Raw genomic sequence first — 17,178 nt, forward strand, 5'->3', positions numbered from 1 at the left:
TTGTCATTCCTCTTTTATTCCACTTGGCACTTGTGTTTTTCTCAATAACCTCCTTGGACTCACTTCTCAAGCTCTTGTACCAATCTAGGGTAGGATATCCAGTTACCCTATGAATGATTCTTTTCGTGATCTTTATGGGAACATCTTCTAACCACAGACTACCATCATGAATTATGCTTAACACAAGTCTAATCCATTCTATCTTAAATATAGTGTGAAAACCCAAAGCTCGTGTTAAACCCTTCCTATCAGAAATTTTATATTCATCCTTCAAAACTCCATCGACACAAAAATTCTCATAGGCTTCCCTTATTTCCATATCTCCTATGGCTCCTATCTTATAGTTATAGCATCTCCTTACATCCTGAACCATTACAACTTTTGGGGGTATGTGGCAAAGGGCTTTGACAGGATTGTTCTTATATGGAACTTTAGGGATGGGACAAAAATCAAGCTACTTAACCTCATTAGATACTAGCTGGACCTCAAACAACTCTTTGTCATGGGTTTTCTTAGAACTCGAAGCCATTTGTGCAAACTAAGGTTTCCTTTACAAAGAAATATGAAACTGCGTAGCTCGACACAAATGAAAATACCTCAAGATCGATGAAAATGCATCATGAGAGGTTGGAATCTGGTTGGAACACTGGATTCTTTCCTATGAAGTCACTCTGCTCTCTTTCTCTTCTTTGCTTCTCGTTCACAATGAAGAAAAATGATTAAAATCGCAATAATATACCCTATTTCCATCGCATTAAATGCTCAGCTTCTAAAGGATTTTTAACATTACTCGGCTTGCACTACATTTCCACTTCACTCAGCTTCCATTGGAGTTACTCAACTCGACATCAGTCATCAACTCAGTCATTGTTAGGAACTCGGCACCCACTAGAGTTTTACTCGGCCTTTGAGGAAAACTCGACAGTTTTGTAAGAATCTTCATATTATGACTTGGCATCTTTGCTTATGCTGATTTCTTCTTTTCAGTACTTCTTTGTCTTAGGACTGGTGTATGATATAACTTTGTATATTAGTCCCATGCATTTATTCATGTTTAGTTTGATGAAGTGTGATCACTTGACCCATTAGGTGAAGTGATCCCTTCACTTGATGTGTTGCACTCATCTTTCTTTTTCCAAGTCTTATTCATTTGTCCTCTTATTTTTTCGACATCAATCTTTTCTTTTAGATTGTTCGCTTCAGTTTTTGGTACATTAGACCTTGTAGGATAGTTTCTGCTGATATGACCAATTTTCAAGTAGCTGAAACAAGTAGTTTGACTTAGCCACCTGCTATAATTCCCTTTGAAGTGTGTCCTTATACAATTTTTAGGGATATGTCCATATTCCTAACAATAATGATAGCTTTGCCTTGTATTGTAGTCCCAATTGTAGTGGTTTACATAGTTGCTCCTTCTTACATGCTGATTTGGTGTCCACATAGGCTTTGATCTGCATTCAAAGGCTCTATGTCCATACTTCTTAAAGTTGTAGCAGTGACCTTCAAATCCTGGTGTCTTGATAGTCCTAGTTTAGCAGTCATGTGCTTGATGTCCTTGCTTCTTGCACTTATGACAATAGCTTGCACTCTTAGGCTTATCATGTTGATGGGCATTCTTGTTTCTGCATACATTAGAGGTATGTCCTTTCTTACCACAGAAATGACATGTAGGTTTGGTGTTCTTACCTTTTTTAATTCTTTCTTTTGTAATCTTGGATGACTCTCCTTCTTTAGTGTTGGTATATCCTAATCCTTGAGTGTCATGGTTGGACCTTGGGGATTTTAGTAACTGCTCAAAATACTTGATGGCTTTACTTGACTTGTTGAGATTATCTACTATTTCTTTTTCTCTGTTCAATTCATTCTATAGTTGTTCATTCTGCATATTTAAAGTAGAGATCTCAATGTCCTTCATATTTAGCTCATGATAAAGGTTCATCATTTGGGCAAGTGTATCCATCTGCATGTTTGAGATCCTTGTTAATTCAATACATTTTTCTTTAAGTTTGTTTGCAAGATTCCTTTTGTCATCTTCCATCATGACTCTATCCTCAACCGCTCTTTTCTTTTGTTCAGTGATTTCACATAACATTATGGCCTGTGATTCATGTTCCATCTTGAGAGATCTTATCTCTTTTGCTTGAACTCTGTTTTTCTCCATCAGTTCTGCTATTGCTGCATCAAATTCTTTAGTTTCTCCATTGGCAAACACTTGTGTGGTATCAATCTCCCTATAGTTTATATCATTTTCAGCTATGGCTATCTCCTTTCTTCTTTTCAAGGATTTTATTAATTCCTCTCTAGCTTCCTCTACCTTGTGTAGAGCGAGATGCACATCTATCAGCTGGTTCTCAATAATCTTTCCAAGTTTGAAAACTTCCATCTTCAGATCTTTTCCTCCAAGTTGTTAGGCTTCTTGTTGAGAGAACTTGGCTCTGATACCAATTGTTGGAATATTCAAATGGGAATAATGCTTCCGAGAGGGGGGGGTGAATCAGAAGTATTACACTTTAACCATTAAAACTTTTAATTAAAAGTAAATTGCATGCATGTAAACATATCAAACAAACATGCATCACCACATAACACTTGAGATTTGGTAACCCAGAAACCCTCCAAGAATAAGAAGGTAAAATTGGGGTGGGGATGATACCCACAAAATCACTACAGCAATAATGTTTAACTACTTCTGATGGTCTGCCCTGTTAAAGGCTTTACACTGTGTTAATAGTGACCTAGTTAAAGGATTTACAAACACTTCACATGAAATGTTACCCTGTTAAAGGAATTAATCACCTTTTCAAAGGATCTACAAAATAACTGTTAAGTTAACCTATCAACATAGGGTTTCCTTTCTAATACAATGGCTAGAGAGTATTAGGTCTAATAAACTTGATAGCTTACAATCCTTGATTGCTAAATATAGGCACTTGATCTACTTTCTCTGATCTTGATCCTCTGAGATTTGATATTTGTTCGTATCCCTTGCTTTGTTATGATCAACTGAATGTCTAACTATTGCTTTCTTCCTCTAAGTCCTTTTACTCTTCACCCTAAACTCCACTATAGTTTCCCCATACACTCCTTCATCCATTCATGATACAATGAGATTTCATCTTCCTTATAAAGACATTCGAAGATGTAGGATTAGGTGTGGATCTATGATCCATATTGAATCTCTCTTTCCTGCTCATTCCTTGCACTTTTGTTATTGGTTGCATGTCGTTTGCATATGAAAAATAAAAGATTGAATCTTATTTGTTTGATCCTTCTAGATCCTTCAATGTCGGCCATAAAAATGGTTTACATCTGAATCAGTGATGTTACAAACTCATATGTGCATTTTGTGTCACTCGGCACTTACTAATTTCTAATGCTCGGCACATATAACAAAACTATCTCACTCAGCTCCTATTGCATTTCTATTTTGCTCGGCATCGTTTGTGACTTGGCACTTAAATATCACTTGACTCATGTATCACGCTCGGCACCTGAAGTCACTCAACACTTGATCTTCACTCAACACCTGAAGGCTACTCGGCACCTATTGGATTTTTGACTTGGCACATGTAGTGGCTTGACATGCATAGTGTGCTCGACTTCAATGTAGAAAGTGGTTAAGTGTGTTGGCACTCAAATGTCAAAACCATTCTGAAACTAACACCAAAAACCCTCCAAAAATGAGAAGGTAAAATTGGGGTGGGGATGACACCCACAAAGTATCACTATAGCAATATGTAACTATTTAAGGTTACAAATATTTGACCACTTTCAATGGTCTGCCCTATGAAAGGTATGTCCTGTTAAACACTTTACACCCTATTAAAAGCAACCTAGTTAAAGGATTTACAAGTACTCACTTGGAATGTTACCCTGTTAAAAGATTTAGCACCTTGTTTAAAGGCTTACAACATGGCTATTAGACCAACCTATCATCATAGGATTTTCATTCCTAATACAATGGCTAGAGAGTATTAGAAAGTCTTGACCTGATGACTTGCAATCTTCAATTGTTGATTCTAGATCCTTGTTATACTCTGTCTATTCTGATCCTTCCTTGATCTGATATGTCTCTCCTTGAAATTTTGATACTTTTTTCTTGATCAACTGAATTCTATAATGTTGCTCTTCCTTCTAAGTCTTTAAACACCCCTATAAACTTTGCTATAATTCACCCATACACTTCTCACATACATACAAAAAATGGGGTTTTGTCCTCCTTTTAAAGGCTTTGAAGACTTAGGGTTAGGTATGAATCTACAATCAATATTCATTCTTCTTTTCCCACTTAATTCATTCATTTTCCTATTGGTTGCATGCCTTCTCCATTTTTCTTATTGGTTGCATGCTGATTTCATAGGAAATGCAAAAGATTCGATCTTATGTTCAAGATCCTTCGAGATTCATCTTGAGTCGGCTCAAAAAAATAGTTTACATCTGAGTTTGTGAAGGCACAAACTCATATGTTGATTCTATGTTACTCGGCACTTACTAATTGCTGATGCTCAGCACATATTCTGTCTCACTCGACTCCTATAGTAATTTTGTTTTACTCGACATCTATACTTTGCTCAGCACCTCCAGTGACTTGGCATCACTTATCACTCAGCACTTGAATCTTTCTCAACACCTATTGAATTTATGGCTTAGCACATACTATAGCTCGACACTTGTATTATACTCGGCATCATCTTGAGAATTGGTTAAGTGTGTTGACACTCAATTGTCAAAACCAATATGAGACCAACAATAGATATGTCCTTGATGGATGGAGATGTATGCTCACGATGTGCTCAAGCTCCCAATAGGTGTGGGTTTTTACCAAGTGTGTATATGGGTAAGGATTTCAACAATGGAGGTATGGATGGATTTCAACATTATGATGGTATTTTGGTAGTTTTTAGGCTCTCAAAATAGCATTATAAGTTTGCATAAAAGTGGATGATGGATTATTGGAGGGAAGGGCTTTATTTATAGGCTAAGGGGTAGAGAAATTGAGGGTCAGGATGCAAGGATGGAAGAGTGGTGAGGGAGAGCTAAGATGCTTTGAAAGGGAAGCACATGGATTGTGCTTGTTTAGAGCCAATAGGGGAGTGACACTTGTCACAAGGAGGATGAGTGTGAGGGAATAGGATAAGAGTTGGTCAAAGGGAGTAATAAGGGAGGATGAGTGTGTAAGAGGGATGTGAGAGACATAAAGAGGGATGTAAGAGGAATTAATGGCATGTAAGAGCTATTAATGCTCTTGGATGGGGATGGGAGAGGATAAGGGAGACTTGTTGACTTTGGCTTGGGTTAACAAGTCCTAACCCTTGTTTAAATTTGTACATATGATTAGGAGGGGGATTAGACTTACCTTGGGAAGGGGGTTAGGCGGCAAGTGGCTAAGCTTTGATGGGATGTATTAGTTAGGTGGCTAAGTGAGGTTAGTATGAGTGAATGGGTTGGATTAGGGGTAAAGATTGGATTTAGGGATGTTTTAGGGGTTTGGATAATTTATTAAATGATTTATTTAATAAAATTGGGGATGTGGGATTAAATTAAATAGGTCTGAGGTTTTATTTAATTTAATAAAGGAATAGGGATTTAATTGATAAATTGATTTTGGGTTATCATTTGATTTTATCAATTGGACTATAAATAATTAAATATATTAATTAACTAGGGGATAGTAGTTAATTAATTAAATAATAAATATTTAATCAATAATGGCCTAGGAGATGACTAAATATGATTATCTATTTGTGTAATTAGATTTAGGTGTCTACAATCCCATATAGAAAAGTCTCCATTTAATGGGATCATATTATGTATGTGAGTATTTGGAAATGTGAGTTTGGTGTCATGGATGTATATGTAAACTATTGAGTAAGAATTCTAAATTCTTTGTGGTTGGGATTTAGTTATTAGAGCCCAATAGTATGCTCACATTTCATCATGTATGTGAATGCAATTCATCTCATAAAATAGTTATATGAGTGTATGCTTGAGTAAGTGTATGACCAAGTGTAGAAGTAACTCTTTGTAATGCCCTGCCAAGGGATCCAAAAGAATTAACCTAAAGTTTTACTAAGTTTTCCAAAAAAAAATTTTAAAGAAAAACATACACATCAAACATAAAGTAGTAGAAGCAATAACATACAATCATACAGAAGCAAACATAATAGATTACATTCCTTAAGGATCTCAAGACGTTGAGTCACATTTAAATTTAAATAATACTAAGTCTAATAAATACCACATCCACATGAAAGAATAATTATAAGTCCAAGTCCATTTAAATAATATACATTTGTTCTGAATGCCACCTGGCAATAAAATTCAGAATGCACAATCATCCACTGTACATGTCATAGGGTATGAAAGGCTAAAAGAATATACAACTAAAATAGGTAACATCATCCCTTTCAGATCCATGAAATAAAGTACAATACAACAAGTAAAGATCATCCACCATAAATATATAACCATCCATCATAATACACAAAGATAGAATGAAAGGAAAAGCAAACAAAGAATCTTCAACCACGACATCAACAAACGGATCTTAATGGTAAGAGTAAAATGCACTGCCACCCGACCGCATGGTAACCCAAAAAGGCCCACTCCCACCATGCTAAGGAGGTAGTCTCAAGTCCTAAACAAGATATAAATCCAAAAATCAAAAGTAATATCTAAGTCAAGGAAACCCTAAAATTAATCTAACTCAAAGTTTCCAAGATAAATCGACATCTAGACCTAGAGGCAAACATGGACATGTAAGAAATCTACTATGTAAGCAGGAAAGTGTCATCACACGAATTAATGCTAGAGTTACCCTGGCAGTCTAACTTGACCCCAGTGCCCTAGTGACTCTATGTGGCACTAGTATCCTTTTGTACTGACAAGGCATACTAACAATGCATGGTCACAACCAAGCATTCTCTCTACTCCCATCCTAGTTTGTACTAGCACTCGGGGCACGGGCGAGAACATACAAAGACTCTTATTAGGTTCATTTTACTCTTATTTAGTGTAGTGTTTTCACTTATTAAACAATTTAGAATGGGTTACCCTGGCAGCCACTTTAAGCCCCAGCCTCCATTGCAAGCCACTTCTTGACATTACATATAGATAACCTACCCTAAGTTCATAAAATCACAAATCAAAGAATCATAATATTTCACCTCAGTCCTATACAAGTGATTGGAAAGTATCAAACGATAAATCACAATAACCCATCAATTCTCTACAAGCAATTGGAAAGTATCCCAAGAATATTGATCAAATACTCAAAAATGGTTAAGTCAAGTATGTCATAACATTCATCTTGTTATCCCACAAGGACACTAAAAGCAATAACTAACAATATAATCAAACTCATCATAGAGCATACCAACACATTACCATGGTTGAGTTTAAAAGATCAAGATCAAATCAGCATAATACCACAATCACAAAACTCCTAAGCCTCTGGTAGACGTCCTAACACTGGTCAACACTCTAGTCAACCCAAACCGAAAACATAGATAACATACAAATAACATAGTAGTTTCATAGTTTGGTTTGATTTTGAAAGCACACAATTGAGTCAACGGTAAGGTTTAAATTTTTTTTAATGTAAGTTTTACGAGTACCTATGATTTACAATTTAACCCTTACAATTTACCTCATTCTTATATTTGAATAAAATGCACAATTACCCTAATTTGATTTTAAGTCCATTATTCCAAATAACTTAAGGACAATTATTTATTTAAAATATTACAATAATACTTATTGATTTTAAATAAAATAATTTATAATTTCATTAAAATCAGAATTATTATTAATAATTAAATAAATTTACCACTTTATTAAATAACTTCTATTTTTTATTAAGCAGCAAGAGGGTGTTGGCCCGTGGTACAAACAACTCGCACTATACTGCTAAACGCGATTAACAGTCTCAAGTGCCAAATCCAAGATCACCAAGGATCTACCATATTAAATAACTTCTGTTATCAATTAAACTTAATTAAATTAAATTTAATTAAATTAATTAAATTAAATTAAATTAAATTAATTAAATTAAATTAAATTAAATTAAATTAATTAATAATTATATAAAAACTATAGATAATCATTTATTAATTATTTAATAAATTTATAATTGTTAATAAAATTATTAATAATTAATAATTTAAAATTTAATATTATTAATTATTAATAAAATAACTTTAAAAAAATTAATTTAAAACAAATCGCATAATGCATTTATATTTAAAAGGCTCATCGGCCTTTGACCTACGGCAGCAGGTCTAACTGCCACCACAAGCAGCAATATTTACTAATGTTGTGGCTTAATATGTCAAGCGGGTACAGGGGGGTGGGGGGTGTGGGGATTTCCCCACCCCCTCCCAATAATAATTTTTATAATATTTTTTATAAATAAAACCCTACCATATAATAATTTTTAATAATTAATTTTTATTATTATAAAAGTTCCAACAATACCTTGATAGGGAAAATATGGCCAACCAGTCAAATTTTTAATTTAAATTTTCCCTTTCAATTCAAAACCCTTCACAGATTAAATTCCAGTTTGTAAAATTACTGAACGAGGATTCTATGATACTTTAATCTTTATGTATACAAAAGAAATCAACATGCATACCAGTAATTCCAAATTACAATATTGAAATATTCATCACAAAGAAATTTAGATAAACAATTCATAGTCACGAAGAAGACATGAATATTTAAATAACGTAATTAACTGAGTGAATAAAAAACACAAGAATCTACCTGGTTCTGATGCTAAAATCGCAAACATCCAAAAGATTTGTGAGAGAAATTTCTTCTCTCAAAACCTTCTCTCTGAAAATCCCTTCTCCAAAATTCTCGGTCCCTCAAAAATGAACCCTCAATTGTTGATAAGGAGTTCTCTCTTGAATTCGGGGCACTAATTATGCGATCACCCGAGACAACTCCTTGCTCATAACTTTTTAACTCTTTATTAACTTTTTCAAAACTTCATGCACATTTTATATAATTTTAAATATCTTTATTTAAATTTACTTGCCTTCTCTTTTTAAATTAATTTATTATATTTTAATCTCATGCATACTTTATGCAATTTTAAAACTCTTTAAGAAATTAATATCTTTTCCATTCTTTAATTTATTTTCAAAGCATTAATTGATAAAATATTTATTAACTTAAGTAATAATAATATTTAGCATTTATTTAAAAATGATCTCCTAAATATATTATTATTAAATTAAATGAATATTATTACGCTCTAAAATTAAACTTATAATTTTATCTTTAAATTTAATTCTTTTTATTTATTTAATTTCCCAATTAATTAAATATAATTATATATTAAAAATGTCATAATATTTTTTCATTAAATTAAATCATTAATTAATCTTTTAATTAGACTTAATTAATAGAAAAATACTAAAGACCTATAGTACGAAATACGAAAACCCATCATAAAATACCACGTACAAGATCAAACCAAAGGGTTATAATTATGAATTTACGTCATACAACACATTCGGAAGGTAAACATCTCATATACTTGTCCTAATTTTCTAGGACAAATGGGTTTAAATGTTAGGATTTGGACTCAAGAATTTATCTCCCCTCTCTTACCATTGAGATAATGTGATAGGGTATGCTCATCCTGGCAATTCAGGGAAGTCTATACCTGGGACCTGTAATCTGCATAAAATTCACACGTGTACAAACACATATATACTAAGCTAAATAGGCAATGGCAAGAAGTGGTGCATCGTGTAGATCCCGACTAGCAGGTGACTACAACTCCCTTCCTTAACCACATCAAAAATGTCATAGATAAAGAAAATATATGCGCACACCATACACATGCAATATGGGGTAAGTGTCCATAAGAAAACACACATAATAATCCTTCTAACTAATCATCATCAATAACTAAAATCACTATAATAATCATCATCATGCATACATGAAGTAAATAGTACCAAGTAGTCTCATCATAAAATCAACTGAATATGAAACAATATCTAATAATCTAGAAGATAATGCTACTAACCATCAAGCATAAAACTGGCCTAAAAGAGTTTGGCAATAATAACAAAATGTGAACTAGGGGTAGGCACTACACTCTCAATGGGAGGACCATGACACAAAGGGATCACCAAGGTAACTAATTGATTATTGCTAATCAAATAAGTATATAGTAAATAATAAAATAAAGGGGATGTAATTAACTAACTAAGGAAGATGAGCATTAAATTTTCTTTCCTAGAGGATGTCAACCAAGTTTGAGTAGGTCTAGAAAGTGTTGACCTTATATACCTCCTATGTGCCTTGTATGGCCTGGATATGTCAGCCACAAACATAGTGGAGAAGTACTAGGATGTATTGGTACATCGAGCACATCATCACCATAAGAGGAATGACTACATGTTGCATGAGATGGATGGACATATGACAAAACTCTCATGTTTAGACAATGTACTTGCTATGTGGATTGTGTGATAGTATTTGATGTACCAACCATTTATGATTGTATGGTGCGTATGTTGTGCTCTTTGGTATACCAAATTTAATGTGATGAGTCCTTGTTATTTGGAGTGATCTTGTTATTTGGAGTGATCCATGTGATCATGGGAGTTAATATGATGAGTTTTATGTGATGATTCTTGTGATTTGTATAAGTGTACCCCATTTGTATGTATCTTGCATGTATTGTGTGAGTCACATGATTATCTCAACAAGCACAGTGGGAGAGAGCCTAAGAGTTCCTCGTGGCTAGGTGGTGTGACCAACCACTATTAGGGGTTAATGTACAAGTATTGTGTGGTCCTAGTTGAAAGTGAAAACCTCTTAGGATTTCAGACACATGACATTGTATCATTATTATCATGTATTTTACCACTATGATTCATTCTGTGATTCATGGGTGTGACTCCTTCAACTTTTCTTATGATGTTAACATGATGTAGGAGTATTCTGAGTTAGTTGGGAATCCTATATGATTGGAGTGGCTTTTGATCTTGGAGTTGGTAAACTCAATTGAAAGTTGGCGATGCTCAGTCACTTAGTGGTGGTTCTTGGTTTGAAGATGTGGCTTCATTGACAAATGTGATGGCTCAATGGGCTTGGTGATCTCAGTGGTGCTCGATTGGTGTTCTGCTCAATGGAACTCTTGCTTGATGAATTTACAGCTCGGTGAATGGATTTATTGGCATGGTTTGTATATACTCGACGTACTCTATTGTTATTGTTGTTTCTCAATGGTTTGGTTCACTAACTGGGTGTTCTTAGTTTTTTGACCAAAAAACTTGTGCATTTAATTTATGTTGCACTTGATTATGATGTGGATTGATCATGAGATGTATGAGGACCTATTATTGGTCTTGGTTACTTCTCCTATGTGTATTTAATGATTATTGTTAGTTGACTTAAGGTATATAGTGTTTGTCTTGAGTTCTAGAAGTTTCTATTTATAACAAGCGAACTTGTGGCTATGCAATATAAAAGAAGGGCTTGACATAGTGTTGTAGGTAGTCAGAGGGAGTAGTGAAGTTAGGAGAGAAAGAGGCATCTAGAGAGGAGTAGTTGGGAGGAGTGAAGTGTAGAAGAGCTAGTAGTTGGGTGTGGGCTTGGAAAACAAGAAGGTTATACATCTATGCTAGCTAGGGTTTGATTGGATCTTGTGAGATCTTGCATAATTGTTACTATAATTACTTGTGTATTTGGCCATAACCAGGAAGGCCTTACAACCCAATACATTGCATGTAATCAATTATCAATAAATAAAGAGTTGGATTTCTGTCAAATATTGTGTTGTGGTGTGCTTCCACTGAGATTATTTAGCAACTTGGTTGGATAGTCTATTTGTAAACCCTCCAACCTAGTTGATTTTCTGTCAAGTGGTATCAAAGCAAAGGTTTCATCTGGTTGGCAATTGTTAGAGCATTGTTGTAGAGACTTCATGTGATTCTTATTATAGATCCAAGTGCCTAGACTTGTGAAACCCTTCCTTATTGTTCATGCATGGTGGCAGGTTATGACTTGACTTGCAAAAAACTCAATTTTTTCACAAGGTGCTCAAGTAGGATTTTTTATAGAGGGCTCCTGAAAATATTGGAAGATGCCTTTGAGAATATTGGACAATAGGGCAATTGCAGATCTCTATGATGCAATCAAAACTAAGATTTCAAAGAAGGTTAGATCAAATTTCAAATTTGAGATGGAGTTGATAAAGAATGATATGGTCATCAAGATTATGAGGGCTATACCTAGTGTGCAGAGGGATGTGGGTACGAAATATGGTAATGAGGAAGTTGTTGAAGACTTTGAGGCTGCTGGATCTAGTGGTGAAGATATAGTCAATCAAATAGAGAGATTTGTAGAAGACATAATTGGTCAGTTGGATAGATTTGGAGCTTGATTGAAGATAAAGCAAAAGATGGGGGTTTCTAATTTCTTAGGTAGTTTAAATCTTGAGGGCTTGATCGATTGGATTGGTGAATTGAAAGATATTGGAGATCCACTTAGAATGATGTTGGCACAAACTAAGTTTAAAGGACATGCTTCTTCATGGTAGAAAGAATTACAAAGGGATAGAGAAGAAGAACATGAAATGAAGATCTCTCAATGGAGATTGATGGTGACAAAATTGAGGGCTAAGTTCATTCCTACTGATTATGAACTTGAGTTATTTAAGAGGTTGTAGAATCTGAAGCAAAAGGATATAATTGTGAAGGATTATACTCAGGAGTTTTACAAGTTAATAATTTGTTTTGAACATAGAGAAATTTTTAAGGAAAAGGTGGCTAGGTATATTAATAGTTTCAGATTTAATATTTAGGATGAGATTGATATGTTGAAGATTGATTTAGTTGAGGATGCTTATCAATATTCTCTAAATACAAAAGATAAGTTAAAGAGAAGACATCAGGGTACTTCCCAAGGGACAGAGAAGCAAGAACACTTGGTGAAAGATAAAGTAACTGTTGTGGATGAAATGAAACCTATTGAACTAAGGAGAAGAATAGGTAGAGGTGTATTCAAGGGTACTTTTTATAATTGTGGAGAAGGACACAAATCTTTTGAATGTCCACGTGTTGGTAGGAAGGTCAGTGATAGAAGAAATGTCATGGTGAACGAGAATGAGAACTTTGTAAATGAGCCTGAGGTGGAAGTGAACTTTGTAGTACGATGAGTATTGCTTGATAAGACAATGTTGGAACCTTGTTAGAGAAGAAGTTTGTTCAAGACGCGATGAAAGTCTGGAGGTGAATGTTGGATTGTGATTATGGATAGTTGTAGTACTGATAACCTAGTTGTTGAGGATATAGTTCATAAACATGGTTTAAGGAGAGCAAGACATCCTTGTCCTTATAGAATCAAGTGGTTGCAAGATGAACATGTTTTAGAGGTGAGGGAGTAGTGTCTTGTTAATTTTTAGATTGGGTAGTATATGGATCAAGTGATGTGTGATATTGTGGACATGAGTAGTTGACACATATTACTTGGAAATGTGATTGTAAGGCTATACATGATTGTGTTGAGAAGGGTGGCAAGAAGTTTTCCTTGATTCCTTTGTAAGATGCATAGCTCAATAGGAGAAACTTGAGTTTTAGAAGATGAGTTGAGCTGAAGGATTCTCAAAGGGGTAGAGATTAGTGTGGAAAATAGACTTGTGGCACACCAAGGAAAGATAAGGTAAACAATTATTTTTTGCATAAAAGGATTGGAGAAGTGGAATAGAGGAAAGAGTGTACACATTGAGGACTTGGAAGACATGTATGTGAAGAATCAACTCGAGGTTTATGTATTGAATCTCGAAAGACATCCGTCCAGTTACTGAGGACTTCTTTTTACACCTGGGGTGTCTAATGCAAGAGCATCCTGGAGTAGTTGGCAATCCTATATGTTGGAGTGGCTTTTGATCGTGGAGTTAGTAAATTTAGTTGAAAGTTGATGATGCTCAATCACTTAGTGGTGGTTCTTAGTTTGAAGTCATTGCTTCACTGAAAAACTTGGTGGCTGAATGGGCTTTGTGATTTTGATGGTGCTTGGTGAATATGCAACTCAATGAATGGGTTTACTCTATATGCTCAATGTATACTCGATGTACTCAGTTGTTGTTGTTGTTGTTGCTTAGTGTTTTAGTTCACTGATTGGGTTTTTTTAGTTGTTTGATTAACTGACTTATGCATTTAATTTGTGTTGCATTTGATCATGACGCAGATCGATCCTAAGATGCATGAGGACCTATTCTTGCTCTTATGTGTATTTAATGATTTCTTTAAGCTAAGTTAAGGCATATTGTGTTTGTCTTGAATTTTGGAAATTTCTATTTGTAATAGGTTGACTTGTGGTCATACAATATAAAAGGGTTTGTTGGCATCTCTAAATTATCTATTAGTGTCAAACACTTAGTCATATATGAGGTAGAGTCAACTAGTCATCACTATGATCGAGCTACTCTATATAGGTCAAATCATGTGGAGACTTTTAAATAAACATGTATATGTCGAGCTCTATAGGAGCAAAACAAGTCTTTGGTCATCGAGTATTTTTAGTATAAGCCGAGCCTAGTGAATGCCAAGTAGATAAAGCATAGTTAAGGCCAAGAAACAACATAGATAATAGTTATGATCAAGCATCAATAACAACATGTGCCAAGCAACATGGTGTAAACATTAAAGTTTGAAATGTTGCAAACTTTGAGGTAAATTGTTTCAAGACAACATGGACACAACATTTAATTTTTTGTAGAGGTTGTTATAGAGATTGTTACATGTTAATGACATTGATCACTGATCCCTATGAGTGGTGAACAACCAATCAGATAAAAAGAGAAAAGGGAAGAGTATAGAAAACTCTTTAGAAATCTTTAAATAGAAGGATTCAGACGCTATTTTAGATATACATAGATGCATGTGATCACAGAGAGAGATCATGAGTGAAAGTGCAAACATTGTAGAAGAAGTAAAGGATTTAAGTCTTGGATATTGCATGTAAGAGAGAATTTTTGAAGAATAGAGATAACAACCTTATGAAGCAATGAAGAAATTGAAGAGAGGAGATTTGTAATCAACAATAGAGTGCAAACCAAAGGATCAGGTACTGAATCATAACCGAGTCAGGGATAATCTCTTAAGAGAGTGGTTTTAACAAACATTTCTAAATCTCTTAACTGAGTCCTCACTTTATTGTAAGTGTAAAATCCTCTCACAAGGTAAGACCTAACAATCTTTACAACTTTTAATAAGGAAAACCCCTCACAGGGCAAATCATCAAAAGTGATCAAAATTGTAACCCTGATTGGTTAACTTTATTACTACAGTAGTGAAGATTTGTGGTTGTCATCCCCAACCCAATTTTACCTTCCCTTTGGAGGGTTTATGGGTAACCAAATCTTTGTGTTATATGTTTACATTTCATGCATGTGATTTATAGTTAGATCTACTCATTACAACATTTGATTTCACGAGTTATGTTATGCATGAATTAGACATGAGATGGAAAATATGGTGAATGTAGTAAAGTTTTTTAAGGGATAAAATTTTTATAGATCTTGATTCACCCCCTTTCAATATCGTAGTTTCCCAATTAACCTCCCAACAAGGTTCGATGTACTGGTGTGAGTAGTTAGAGGGAGTAGTGAAGGGAAGAGAGAAAGAGGTAGTAGAGAGGACTAGGTGGGATGAGAAAAGTGTAGTAGAGCCAATAGTTGAGTGTGGGCTTGGGAAACAAGAAGGTTGCTTCGTGGCTTGCAAACACAAGTTTAGATCTTTCTTAAGGTTTCTACCAGATTGTTGTGGTATTACACATCTAGGCTAGCTAGGGTTTGATTGGATCTTGTGAGATCTTGAAAATTTGTTACTGTAATTATTTATGTATTTGGTCGTAACCTAGAAGACCTTATAACCTGACACATTACATGTAGTCAATTTTCAATAAATAAAGAGTTGGATTTTTGTCAAATTGCTTCTATTGAGATTGTTTAACATCTTGGCTGGCTAGTTTATTTTCAGATCCTCCAAACTAGTAGGTGTTGTGCCATAACATGCCAATGGATTTGATATTAGAGTAGTTTTTATGGTTTACTCATGGTATTTTCTTAGATTTGTTACATAGTAATGTTTTTATTGTTCATGGATACTTTTTCTGCATATCACATTTACAATGGCAATTTAGTAAATTGAATACACAAACATGTTTCCATATGATAAATACAATAGCCCTAGATGGATGGTAATGTACAACCATGTTTTTTTAGTCTTAATAAAAGTGGTTTGACTACCTAAAGGACACTGAAGCATTTTAAGAAGTTATATGATCCTAGTAAGACCTTAACTAGCACTTTAGACCCCAAACATAACAACAATATTTTTTTTTTTGACATTTTTTGGCGAATTGGTGCACACACTCTTATAGCTACACAATTTTCCTCTTTTATTGTGCATACATCCTTTTATGTTGCCATCCATAATTTCAAGTTGCACATATAAGTATATTTTCACTTTGACAACTTATAAGACTTGTTTTGCACATAAATGACTTTATTTTGTGCATCAATGACTAACAGAGTTGCACATCAATAACAAAGAGAAGATTATGGGAGTTGTTCTTAGTAGAGTCTTGATCTCACTTAAACGACCTTAAGTGGTGCATACATCCTTTTTTGCGACCATCCATAATTTCGAGTTGCACATATAAGTATTTCACTTTGACAACTTATAAGACTTATTTTGCGCATAAATGACTTTATTTTGTGCATCAATGACTAACAGAGTTGCACATCAATAACAAAGAGAAGATTATGGGAGTTGTTCTTAGTAGAGTCTCGATCTCACTTCATCCATGGTTTGAACGAATGTTCGTGCTAGTTGTATAACAATCTCCATCCTAAGAATCAAACAACCTTAAGTGGTGCCACTAAAGTTATATGAGATGTTTGGTAGGGATATGTGATTCATGTTAGCGGGATACATGGTTTATGTTAGAGGCATAAACAATCTCTTCCAAACTTGTGAAATGGTTTTAGCTTGCTAGCCAAGAGACCCTTGGGAATAATAGACTATACTTTGTCAAGACAATGTTATGCATGCTATTTTTTTAGTTTATGTTCATCAATACATCTTGTATGTTTTGTGATCACGTCATGGTAGCATTCATGTTGTTAACATAGTTATTATGGTA

General features: G+C 34.4%; 1 protein-coding gene across 1 annotated transcript in view; it reads left to right on the forward strand.

Annotated features, from left to right (window-relative positions):
- LOC149530533 (uncharacterized) overlaps window positions 1–17,178 on the forward strand; it is a 122,674-nt gene that overhangs the window by 102,005 nt on the left and 3,491 nt on the right. The gene's annotated exons all lie outside the window — the stretch shown is intronic.

Source organism: Cupressus sempervirens, chromosome 11 (assembly GCF_028749045.1).
Source record: "Cupressus sempervirens isolate cs-2001-9-10 chromosome 11, ASM2874904v1, whole genome shotgun sequence".
NCBI lineage: Eukaryota > Viridiplantae > Streptophyta > Pinopsida > Cupressales > Cupressaceae > Cupressus > Cupressus sempervirens.